The sequence below is a fragment of the Colossoma macropomum genome, unplaced genomic scaffold (assembly GCF_904425465.1).
Source record: "Colossoma macropomum unplaced genomic scaffold, Colossoma_macropomum, whole genome shotgun sequence".
Lineage (NCBI taxonomy): Eukaryota > Metazoa > Chordata > Actinopteri > Characiformes > Serrasalmidae > Colossoma > Colossoma macropomum.
Window position 1 is genome coordinate 9,321,811 of NW_023494800.1, and position 12,964 is coordinate 9,334,774.

Genomic DNA, 12,964 nt, shown 5'->3' on the forward strand with positions numbered 1-12,964 from the left:
TTTTGAACCAATTTAGACATTTTAGCAAATGTAGTGTTTCATAGGGAGCCTCTATCATGTGTTGATATTTCAAATGAAATTTACAGGATTTTGCAGCATACATATCTCGCACCATACAAAAGCATCATTTTGTTAGTGAGTTCTTTGTCTCAGATATTATATGTGCCACCTGCTGGTAAAAAGTATCACAGTCTTGATACATAGCATGAATAAGTGTCAAAAATCATGCAGTGGATCAAGTTTCTAATCAATTATCAATTATGCTTATAATCTATTTTGATCTATGATCTATATATGTGTATTCTGCTTGTACAGCTGCTGTTGTTTGCTAAATAGATGAACAATGTGTGTCTAAATTCATGAATTAAAAACATTTTCAGTGATTCACAAATCTGGAATGTATTTTTCTTTTTTCTCTCTTTTCTTTTCCTTTTTTTAACTGATAACCCACTTGAAATTATACAGGTTGTACTGGAAAAATTATTTTAAGTGCATTTTTAAGTATTCATAAATCATTTACATTACATGATGTAAAAGTAAAAATGAATAATTAGATTTTGCACAAACACAAGGAGATCTAAATGCATTTTCACAATTTTTCAAATGATTTCAGGAAGCATAATGTCCCTTACACCAACCAAAGTCTATAATTGCATTTTCTTTGTCACTCTTCATTTTCCCCTTGAAAACATCCATAATTCTTCTACGTTATGTGTGGTTGTCTTAGAAAAGAAAAAGAAAAGGACTGCGTGTCCTGCCCCAGGAGAAGAGATGATTATAACAAAGGCGTTTTTTTAAATGAAATGAAATGAAAATGAATCACCGTAATCAGCACACATCTTCATTTAGTTTTGTTATTTCTCTGCTTCTCCATGATTCAGTTCTCTTGAAAAAGATGTTAACTGATATAATTTGTCAGACTGAGAGCTGCTTTTTTGGGGGACTGCACATCTGTTTGATTGCAGCACAGCAGATGAAAAGTTGGAGCGCAGAGGAAACACCTTGCAGGCCTTTGCAAAAGAAGAACCGCATTTACAGAACTTTGCAAAAGTCAGAGACCACCCTTTCATTTATTTATCTTATTTTTCAGGGAAGACATTTGAAGTTATTCTTTTTACAGTGTCAGGAAAAAAAAACAGGAAAAAAAACAGAAAAATACACAGAACATCCCTAACAGCTAAATGTAATATCTAATGTTTCATATTTATTTGCCTTTATTACAGCTCCATTTTCCATAATCTTTTCCAGGAGACTTGCTTTCAGTTTTTAAAAGTAATCTGCAGGGATATTTCAGAGTTCTACTGCAAATGTTCTTTCCTTCTTCTTGACAGCTAGACATCCTTTCAGACCCACAGTGTTGAGTTGTCTCCTCACAGTGGAAAGGTGGACATAAACACCTAAGGAGGTCTTGCATGGTGGTGTGACTCATTTTCATATTTATTTTTCTTTGGCTTTTCTTAGTTATGCAAGTAGATTATTTTAGATCTAATCTCCTCAGGAATGTCTCATTTAGCCAGTTTAGATATACACAAGAAAAGAACTTTGAAAGGAACCTAAGGTGTGTTTGCATAGCTGTTTGTGTGAAGGTCTCTTTGAAGGGGAACAGAATGTCAGTAACTCTACTGGAAGCAGCTTTTGTTGGGAGGACTCAGCTGTAACTGGTTGGTCTTAAGACTGGTAGGATGGAAGAGTTAAAGTGGCAGTAGAACACAGAAGTAAATAAACTAAATTACACATAGATAGATTTGATATACTGTTAGACAGTGCTGGAGGATTTAGTATAATATTCTGTGTATTAATGACTGTTCTGACTGGAAATTGAAAAAACGAAAGGGTGGTCTTTTGCACACATTTAGGTTCACAGCTCAGGCACTGACCACAAACAATACACAGTCTTCATTTTAGCCCTTAGTGAAAATGATCCCTTCTCAACTCTGTCTGCATTCAGTCTTAATAGACACAAACAAATGAAAAGACACAGAAACAATATCAAACATGTCCATTGACTTTTTTTATTTAATCAGAAGAAAATCCCTCCTCCATAACGCTGTCCCTGGTTTAGAATAAGAGCATTGCACTTCAAAAGAAAGGCACGATATTGTATAGACGATATCACCACGAGAGGAAGACTAAGTCTATCTTGATCACTTTGGCAAAACAAGACCTACAGCAGGGGATGAAACGACATGGCGTGTTTTTGGAAGACTTCTGGGACTGAAGGTGCATTTCATGTTTAGAAAATACAACATGCAGTAACGGTCTGGCTGTTCTTGCTGTAGTGCAGATGTTTAAATGAGTGTCGGTTCAAATGAAAATGAAACAAAGACTCATAATTGGTATGCCACATCCTACTCAAGCTGAGAACATTGCGAGCGTGGTGTTGCTACAGGCCAAGGTCAGGTGGTATTACAAGATTCATACTTTCAAACCACATGACAGCTTTACTAGTGCTAAAAGGAAGTTCATTTGATTGTAAGGCTTGCCAGTAATCTCTTTTACTCCTCCTGCTTTTTTCAGTGCTAAGATATAAGAGCCATTCTGCAAGCAACAGTGAGAGGCACTATAGCTTGCAAGCGCACTTCAGAAAACCAAGACAGACCCTTTGAAACAAGAAAGACCTTCTGCATAACCACATTCAGACATCATAGTGACTATCAACAGCATTCATAAGCATCATAATCCGAAAGACCATTTACTCAAACTCCTAGAACACAGTTCTCTACTGTAAACTAAAACAGAAGTGCTGTACACTAGTGTCTCCAGGTGCATGGCTTTTCAAACAGCTATATAAAACTTTTTTTGTGCACAACAAGTCTGCAGAGATACCCCCGATACAAAATGAATTCATGCAGTATACTATACTAGGCAGGAAACACCTTAGACAGGCCTCTAGTCCATCACAGCGCAGACACACAGAGGCAATTTTAGCATCTCCAATTCGCCTGACAGATATCTGTCAGGTATATATAGTCGTATGAAAATGTTTGAACATCCTCTGTCAAATTAGATGTTTGTTGATATGGTAAGTGATAAAAAGTTAACACATCCTTAACAAGGAACAAACTTAAATGGTAGTTTTCTTAAAAGTTTAGTGCACGATTTATATTTATTTGTTGAGTTTAATGCAATGGAAAAAATAAACATAAAATATAAAAAGTGCAACTTTTTACACAGGCGCTTTTATATTTTATACCAATATGTTAAATTTAGCAAATAAACAGTAACTGGGCATAAAATGTGCAGAAGCACATTCTCTGAATGTGTGTGTGTGTCAACACAACCATATTTTCTGTTTATTTAAATAATGACAGGAATAGATTAATCTATCATTATAGTAATGTGGCTGTGGCTGTGATCGAATTTACATTTAAAATCCTAGATGATAAAGATACGATATTGTTTAATTTTCTCCTTTGGTACTGATAGGAGACCAACTCTTTGCTAGACACTGTGTTGCATCATTAGTCTTTTTCTCATAAGAGTACTTGTGGAATGTTTCAGAAAAAAGCCTGTTTTAACTGTAAGTTAGTGCCGTCTTTTGGTTTTGTCTTGGGGAAGTCTGGGAGCAGCGTGTTCGTCCAGCACTGGTCTTGATGCCTGCAAAACAAACATTAAATGTGACAGACAGTTGCTTGTCTTCATATGTTTATGTTCTTGGATTATATGGAGATCCTTGCTGGTGTTGAGTACCGCTGGTGCAGAGTGAGTGGGTGGGTGGGGTCTTTCCTGGATGTGAAGGAGGTCCACAGCAGCAGCAGGTGCTGCTACTGGAGGACCAGAGAAGTCACTGAATAGCACAACAAGCACTGCTGACTCATACATAGATGTCTATGAGTAATACAGAAAGAAAGTCATTTCAGACAAGCTAAAAGAAGCTAGTCTTTATTTGCACTTGACAATTTCATGGCCCCTTTAGCACAATTATATAAATGCTACATTTATAAAGGCCTATTCCAACAAGCGTCAGTTGTCATAACATTTTCTGGGGTGAAATGGACTAAAGCAGTCTACCTGACACTTGTTTGAATAATGTAGGTTAATGTCACTCATTATATACAGTGGTGTGAAAAAGTGTTTGCCCCCTTCCTGATTTCTTATTCTTTTGCATGTTTGTCACACTTAAATGTTTCATATCACCAAACAAATTTAAATATTAGACAAACATAACACAAGTAAACAACAAAATACAGTTTATAAATGAAAGTCTTTATTATTAAGGGAAAAAGAATCCAAACCTACAAGGCCCTGTGTGAAAAAGTGATTGCCCCCCATTAAAACATAAATTAACTGTGGTTTATCACATCTTTGGAAAGCTGAGCTCAATTTCCCTAGCCACACCCAGGCCTGATTACTGCCACACCTGTTCTCAATCAAGAAATCACTTAAGTAGGACCTGTCTGACAAAGTGAAGTAGACCAAAAGATCCTCAAAAGCTAGACATCATGCTGCGATCCAAAGAAATTCAGGAACAAATGAGAAACAAAGTAATTGAGATTTATCAGTCTGGAAAAGGTTATAAAGCCATTTCTAAAGCTTTGAGACTCCAGCGAACCACAGTGAGAGCCATTACCCACAAATGGCGAAAACATGGAACAGTGGTGAACCTTCCCAGGAGTGGCCGGCCGACAAAAATTACCCCAAGAGTGCAGTGACGATTCATCCAAGAGGTCACAAAAGACCCCACAACAACATCCAAAGAACTGCAGAGTTCCAAGACAAAAACCACTGCTGAGCAAAAAGAACATAAAGGCTCGTCTTAGTTTTGCCAGAAAACGTCTTGATGATCCGCAAGACTTTTGGGAGAATACTCTGTGGACAAAAGTTGAACTTTTTGGAAGGTGTATGTCCCATTACATCTGGCGTAGACATAACACAGCATTTCAGAAAAGGAACATCATACCAACAATAAAATATGGTGGTGGTAGTGTGATGGTCTGTTTTGCTGCTTCAGGACCTGGAAGACTTGCTGTGGTAAATGGAACCATGAATTCTGCTGTCTACCAAAAAATCTTGAAGGAGAATGTCCGGCCATCTGTTCGTGACCTCAAGCTTGGGTTCTGCAGCAGGACAATGATTCAAAACACACCAGCAAGTCCACCTCTGAATGGCTTAAGACTATGACTATGACTTTGGAGTGGCCTAGTCAAAGTCCTGACCTGAATCCGATTGAGTTGCTGTGGCATGACCTTAAAAAGGCGGTTCATGCTCGGAAACCCTCCAATGTGGCTGAATTACAACAATTCTGCAAAGATGAGTGGCCAAAATTCCTCCACAGCGCTGTAAAAGACTCATTGCCAGTTATCGCAAACACTTGATTGCAGCTAAGGGTGGCCCAACCAGTTATTAGGTTTAGGTGGCAATCCCTTTTTCACACAGGGCCCTGTAGGTTTGGATTTCTTTTTCCCTTAATAAAGACCTTCATTTATAAACTGCATTTTGTGTTTACTTGTGTTATCTTTGTCTACTATTTAAATTTGTTTGGTGATATGAAACATTTAAGTGTGACAAACATGCAAAAGAATAAGAAATCAGGAAGGGGGCAAACACTTTTTCACACCACTGTAGGCTTATGTAGGTGTCATGTACCCTTATGAATGCTGCCCTTAAGTAAAGTGTTATTGAAGCCTTAGTGAGCTTCTCTTCTACCGCCTGCTTCTCTTACAATAATTCAAAGAGATGACATCTAAAACAAGACTTCACTCTCTATAGCTATGAAAAGTCACAGTTTCTACACTTCTGCTGCTTTGGTCCTGTTTTTAGATCCAAAAAGCACCTCACGGGACCTGGCTTGTAATGCACTCACTCATATTTAGCAGTTGGAAAACCCTCCACAAGGTGGCAGTACTTTCAGACAACTACAATAAAATAAAGGCAGCAAAGTCAGAAGTTAAAATATAAGTACATACTATTTTGCCTTAGAATGCTCTGCCATGTAATTTGTTTCAGGTTAAAAGTATCTCAGAATCATAAAACAATGTCTCAGGCATGAGGCAATGTATTCATAGCCATAGACCTAATTATGCAGAAATTTTAATTTGACTTACATCTACAGGGGGAGCTGGGTTAATTGGACCGCATATATATTGTGCTATACTGTGAGCTACAAACAAACATATTGGGTACATCAATAATGTCCACTGAGTCTGAGTTCAGGGGATTCTGAAACTGATTTTCAGTGCATTTCAGTGCATTTATGTACATAATGTACACAGTTAATGTCCGATTGTGCCATCTGACATTTTCTGCATGGTAAAATTGATAATCATTTAAAAAATACTCTTATAAAAGCTAAAAATAAATGTAAACACATTAAATAGATTCTTGCAGATATAAAATGTACATCATATCAAAAGAATTAAAAAGAATTTTGAAAGCCTTATTTTTCATTTACTCAAATGTTTTCTCATACATGACAACACTGGCTGCAAGAAAACTGACACTAGAATATCAGTAAGAAGTTACTATTCATATGCAAATAAAACTAATAAAGAAATATTTTGATCTGGTTAGCAAAACAATATTTATTTCCAAATATTTATATAAATATATTTGTGTAAGTATTTGGGCATAAGCTGAACACAGTTTAGCACTTCTAATAACAGTCAGAGGTGGGTCCCAGAGTGCTTTTAGCGGATGGAGGTGGGGCAGAAAGTGCAACAGAAGCCACAGAACACCAAAGTGACACCTAATCACAAAAGTATACATGACTTTAAGCAACTTCTACACATCTACTGCCACCTACTGGTCATGACTACACAATTCAAAGGGAGAGAGGGAGAGACCTCTGGCGTGTACTTCGGGCTTTGTGACTTACTACTTACTTACTTTGTGGCTATATAACACACTAAAGGAAAGAAAAAAAAACAGAAGAGCATAACAGGTCCTCTTTAAAACGAGGACTGCAGTCCAAATTCAAAACACTGGAGAGAGTCTGCCTCTGCTCCCTCCTCCCCAGACTCAATGACCACAGGGGTTGCTAGGTTGAGGAAACTGAACCTGCACGAACGATCACAAGACGAGTGCAACATTAAACTTTAACAACATTAAACTTTGACGGCATTAAACTTTGACAATAGCAAGCAGTGACGAGTCCTACACTGTAAGTTGTAGCTAATGTATACAATTGCACTGTTTTTATTGATTGCTAATTATAAAACCAGCTCATGTGGACTTTCTGTAACTCTCTCAGTGCTAGAAGGATGAGGCTGAGGTGCCAGAATGCAACTGCTGCACCATTTAAGGTGGAAGAGAAAATTCAAACAAAAAGCTGGTGAATAAAAAGCCAACTTCACCTTCGTGCTAGATGGCCTGTCAGGTCCTCCAGTGTGACTGACAGCAGTTAACATTAGCATGTGTTAGCAAGACGGCGTTAGCCAGCACTCAAATACTGGCTGTGAATGCGAGTACTCGAATGTTGAAACTACTTAAAATGTCCATCCCTATCAGCAGATGTAATAAATTACTTAAGGTGAGCACCACTGGCACCGGTTTCTTTGGATTTCCTCTTGCGTCCCCTGCTCATCTTACTGAAAAAAAGAGTTTAGTTTAGAGTGCACAGAAAGGTAAAACAAGAAAAAAGCAGTCTATGAGAGGATAGCCGAGTAACTACTACTACCAATGATAATAATAATGATAATAATAAATAAATAATTAAAATAAATAATCTTTATTTATAGAGCGCTTTTCATCTGGTGACAGGTACTTTACAAACAGCTGATTATGCTTTACAGTAATAGACAAGACAATGACAGATCAAGTTGAAAAGAAACACCAAAGAGACAGAGAATTTTAATTGAATGCTAAGTTAAAGAAATACGTCTTAAAACGTTTCTTAAAAGTGTGCACTGAGCTTAACTGTCTAAGAGAAGTGTCAGTTCCACAGTTTAGAAACTGAAAGAGGCCTCACCAATTTTTTACGGAAGGTATTTGCAGAAGGCCAGTATCTGCAGATCTAAGATCACATGCTGGAACATAAACAGATAGACACTCTGTGATGTAAGTGGGTGCTTCAAGGTCATTTAGAGACTTAAAAACTAGGAGCAGAATTATACAATCTGTCCTGAAAGATACAGGTAGCCAGTGCAGCTCTTTCAAAACAGGAGTGACATGACCTCTCTTTTTTGTTTTTGTTCGAATCTGAGCTGCTGCATTTTGTACAAGACGTAGAGGATGAATTGTTTTCTTAGGAAGCTCAGTAAGAAGAGCATTAAATCAATCAATTCTGCTTGGTGCTTGGTGCTCACACAGGCTCTGTACAAGAAAGGTCAGAGCTGTCTGTATTTTCTCAGGAGACGCAGATGATTTTGATGTTTGATCACTTGGTGGTAGCCAGCGTGATCTTCTATGCTGCAGTGTGCTGGGGCAGCAGGGTGAAGGAAGCCGATGCAAAAAGACTCAATAAGTGCATCAGGAAAGTGGATTCTATCCTGGAGTGGTACTGGGTGTGCATAATGGCTCAGCAGGCATTGACAGGGCTGTGCAGGAAGAGCTTCTGCTGGAGTATTTCCTGAACGCGCTGCATCCAGAGAAACCGAACCAGCAGGTTCAGCTTGCTAAACTGGCTGGTTGAGCGGCCATTGTTGAGGTGATGACAGTGGAGCTTTACCTTGGCGAGGAGACAGCAGGGGGAGCAGCACAGAGTGAAGCGACAGAGGAGCTTGAGACGGAGTTGGTGTACTGCTTGACTCCTGAGTGAGCAGCAACACAGTGTGATGCGGTGGAGGAGTTTGAGGCGGAGGAGTTCGCGACAGAGTCTGCATGCTGTGCGGCCCCCAAGTGAACAATAATGTAGCGTGATGCAGTGGGGGAGCTCAAGGCGGAGATGGGGTGCAGCTTGGCCCCCAAGCGAGCAGCAACGTGGTGACTGGTACGCTGGCCATGCAGAAAAAGGGGATACCACATCAAGCAAGCCAGCCAGCAAGCCTGGCTGCCATCGTGGGCTGTGGGTCCAGTGCTGCATAAATGGCAGATTGGACTTGTTGACACAAGCTCGTCAGTTTCTCTGCTACATCCACGTGCACTCTTGCATGCAGAAAGAGGCACATCAGTTGGCTGAGAGACGACCGCTACCCAACTCAGTCACCAGTGGGCAAAGTGAACTGAGGAGGAGAAAGTGGCTCTCGGTCGCCCTGGGGGATCTGAGCCAAGTACACAACTTTTGGATCGCACCCATATGGGAGGTGTGCATCCTCGGCTTTGACTTCTCGGTGGCATTCGTCGCCATGCTTGACCTCAGGAAGAAAAACAATAAAGAAACGGGGCAAGTGAAGCTTGTCATGGTGGCTAGGGTAACACTTTCTATGAATGTCACCTGTGTAAGCATCTATAAACACATTCATAACATTTTATAATGCATTCATAAGGCATTATAAACATCGCTATGAATATTTATAAAAATGCATTACACGTTATAGCCATGCTTATTATGCATTATGAATTGTTAACATAATACATTACTGTATTATAATAAGTACCGATCATAACAAATTATAAGAGCTCATAAGTCGTATTTGTCCGCTCTAAGTAAAGTGAAGCGTACTGTACTAAAGCCTCCTCCAGTGTTAAGAGTGAGGCTTCAAGTTGAAGTATTTACTGAAACACTTCAACGTACAAAGTACGGCACATTACAGGCTTCAAATGTCAGATTTTAAACTAGGGCTGCCATCAGTGTTTTACCCAATGTGAGAAAGGTAATGTACACCACCGTTAGCTTGGTATTTGTCTTTACTTTACGCTCTCCAAGCTGGGACTGACTTCTTTGGCACTGACAGTATAACATGTTATCAACACTACTTATAATGCATTATATTAAAAATTCATAATGTATAATAAACATGGCTATAAAGTGTAATTCATTTTTATAAATGTTTATAATCATGTTTATAATGCCTTATGAATGCATTATAACATGATATATATGTGTTTCTAGATGCTTACAAATGTGACATTCATAGAAAGTGTTACCGTGGCTAGCAGTGCAACCAAGGCAGAGAACAGGGGTAGCACATGCAAACAGCTGACACACCAGTGCCATCAGGGTGGTGGACGGCAGAGAAAGCAAAAGTGGTAGAGGGGAGCGCTGCTGCTGCTGTCACTGTCCCCAGTAGCAGCAGACCTGAAGCGGTGGGACTGTGTTGGGTTTCCAGGACTATGGACTTTTAAGGAGGGGCAGTGTGGTGACAGCCATGGGGCCTGCAGCCAACCAAAAGCTGGCAGGCAGGGAAGTGGCTCATGGGAGGCATGCCCCTAAGTTAAATATGTGCCACTTATTGTTGTTTATGTGTTGGTCATAAGTTAAAAGGTATGAGTATACGTTCTATGTGTTATTCTGTGTCTGGGGTTGGTTTAGTTCAGGCATGTCAAACTGGGGACCTTCCAGGCCAAAGTGCTGCAGAGATTGGCATTTACTCTCATCTAATGCTCTGAATTCAGTTTATGAAGGCCTTGCTAATTAGCTGACGAGCTGAATCAGGTGTGTTTAAAGAGGCAGTGTGCTGAAGTCTGCAGTGGTTTAACCCACGAGGACTGGAGCCTGACACATGCAGTTTAGTGGGTTGAGTACCATAGTTGGGAGTAGTATGGTTGGAAGTGACCTCTTAGATCAGAATCATGGCTTCAGTTGATTCTTCATCTGACCGCTGTTAAAATATCATGTGCAATATTGCTTTTTCTATTTTTCTATTTTAGCTTAAGTTCTATCTTATGCATCTGCAGCCCAGAGCAAATCACTCTTACTGCACTGGTCTTGCACTATGCTACTGTTGTGAAGAACACATTGCTGTGCAGGCACCAAACACAGTGCAAGATGGTGAAGTAAAACTCCTGTAGGGCTGCGATCAACCGCATACCCTGACCCTCAGGCTCTTCGAACTGTGCATGAGCCAGGTCAAAAAGGCATGAACAGTGTGCAAAACAAAGGGGACCCTTTGAAGGTACAGGTAGGGGTGAAAATGGTGCAGCTCCACTACGATGGCCTACAGCTCTCTTCACATCATGCAATATTTGCACTCTGGCTTACTCAGGCACTCAGGTGATGACTCTCATTCCCATCAGGCACTTGTGAGAGGACAGCAAAAGGATAGCAAACACCTGTTCTGCTTCCTCATCCCATTGTAAAGCAGTGAACTTTTCGGTAAGCCTGTGAAATGGTGCAGCTATATCAGCGAACCCGTGCATGGAGCACTAGTAGTACAAGAAGCTTCATAATTCTCTGATGCTCCAGGGCTTGAACCACTACTGCAGCATGTCTGCTTTCACCAGGTCTGTTTTCACCCTTTCACTGCTTACCATGTGACCCAGGAATTTCACACACCACTGAAGGAGGCTGCCTTTCTTAGGGTGCAGCAAACAGTTTGCAGACTTGATTGTTTGAAACACCTGCTCTAAGTTTGTGAGTGTGCCTTAAAAATTGGGTCCTTGGACAAGTGCTTTGTCCAGATAGATGACGCACTGGTTCTTGGGGATGCCAGTGAGCACTCACTCCATCAGCCACTCGAATGTAGCCTGTGCATTACAAAGTCTGAAGGCCATTACCATATAGTGCCATACCCTGCTGCCTAGTGTGAACGCCATCTTTAGGCTGGTGTCTGGATCTAGCGCTACCTGTGCAATATCCACTCCACAGGTCCAATGAGCTGAACCACATGGAGCCAGCAAGCTGTTATCAATGTGCGGGAGATGATACGAGTTTGGCCTGGAAACATCATTGAGCCACCGGTAGTCCACATAAAAATACTATTTACTATCCTTCTTTTTGGCTAGGACCACTGGTGCTGACTCTACTGCCACTTTAACTCATCCATCCTTCCAATCTTAAAACCTCTCCCAACCGGTTACAGCTCCCAACCAAAGCTGCTTCAAAAGAGTTAATGACTTTCTCTTCATCTTCAAAGAGACACTAACATTCATACAAACAGCTACCCAAACACACCTTAGCTGCCTTAAAAATTCTTTCTCATGAACATCAAAAATGGCAAAGATATTTCTGAGGAGATTAGTTGCAAAATGATCCACTTGTGTAAGAAGGAGAAAGCCAAAGGAAAAAATAAGTTTCTAAAACTGGAGTTCAAAAAATTATAAGAAAAACAGACTCCTAACAACTGTGCAAGACAAACAACCACTGTCAGATAAATACTTCTTAAAGCTTTTGATCTTTGAGAGAAAATCAAGCTTCACTCTTGGCTCAGATCTGAAAAAATCAGTAGGTGTTTCTGTCCATCCTTCCACTGTGAGAAGACAACTATGAGTCTGAAATGATACGTAGCTGTTAGCAAGCCCTTTCTGAGAAAAAGAAACAGACAAAAAAGTAGAAAATTTGCACTAGATCATCAAAACTGGAATGTGAAGGAAGTTTTTCTGGACTGATGAGTCTAAATATTTAATTGGGATTACCGATACTGTGAGCAGCAGAAAATGAGAGTGAACAGAATATCTCTGCAGTTTTCTTTGAGAAACCGAAAGTATCTCTACCAAAAAGAATCGAAACTGGAATAAAGACAAAATGTGGACACGTGATATTATATTTAGTTGTTGAGGCCCATATAATTCTCCAGTAAAAATGTTTTGTGCTTTTTACCACTGAAAAATGAATAACCTAAAGGCTGTTTTGACTGGAAATTAAATAAATGATGAGTATTTTCTGACTTTTGCATGCTACTATTATTTTAAGATTGATTTCATTTCCTCAGTGTTTTGACAACCAACATTGTCCTGGATCACCTTTTCAGAAATGCTGTTCCAAACCTATAATGAGGAAGGTAAATGCAAAAGTGTCTGAAAAACTTCTAAAGAAGCACTGAAAGAATAATTACTGAGAGGAACCAAGACTGATAATGGAAATCTTCCAAAAAAAGATCATAGGAAATACCCAAACCACAGAGAGGAACCAAAACTCAGAAGGAGAACTCATCCTCTTCTGATAAAAGTGGACCAAGTATACAAAATACACTCAGATCACACAGAGGAA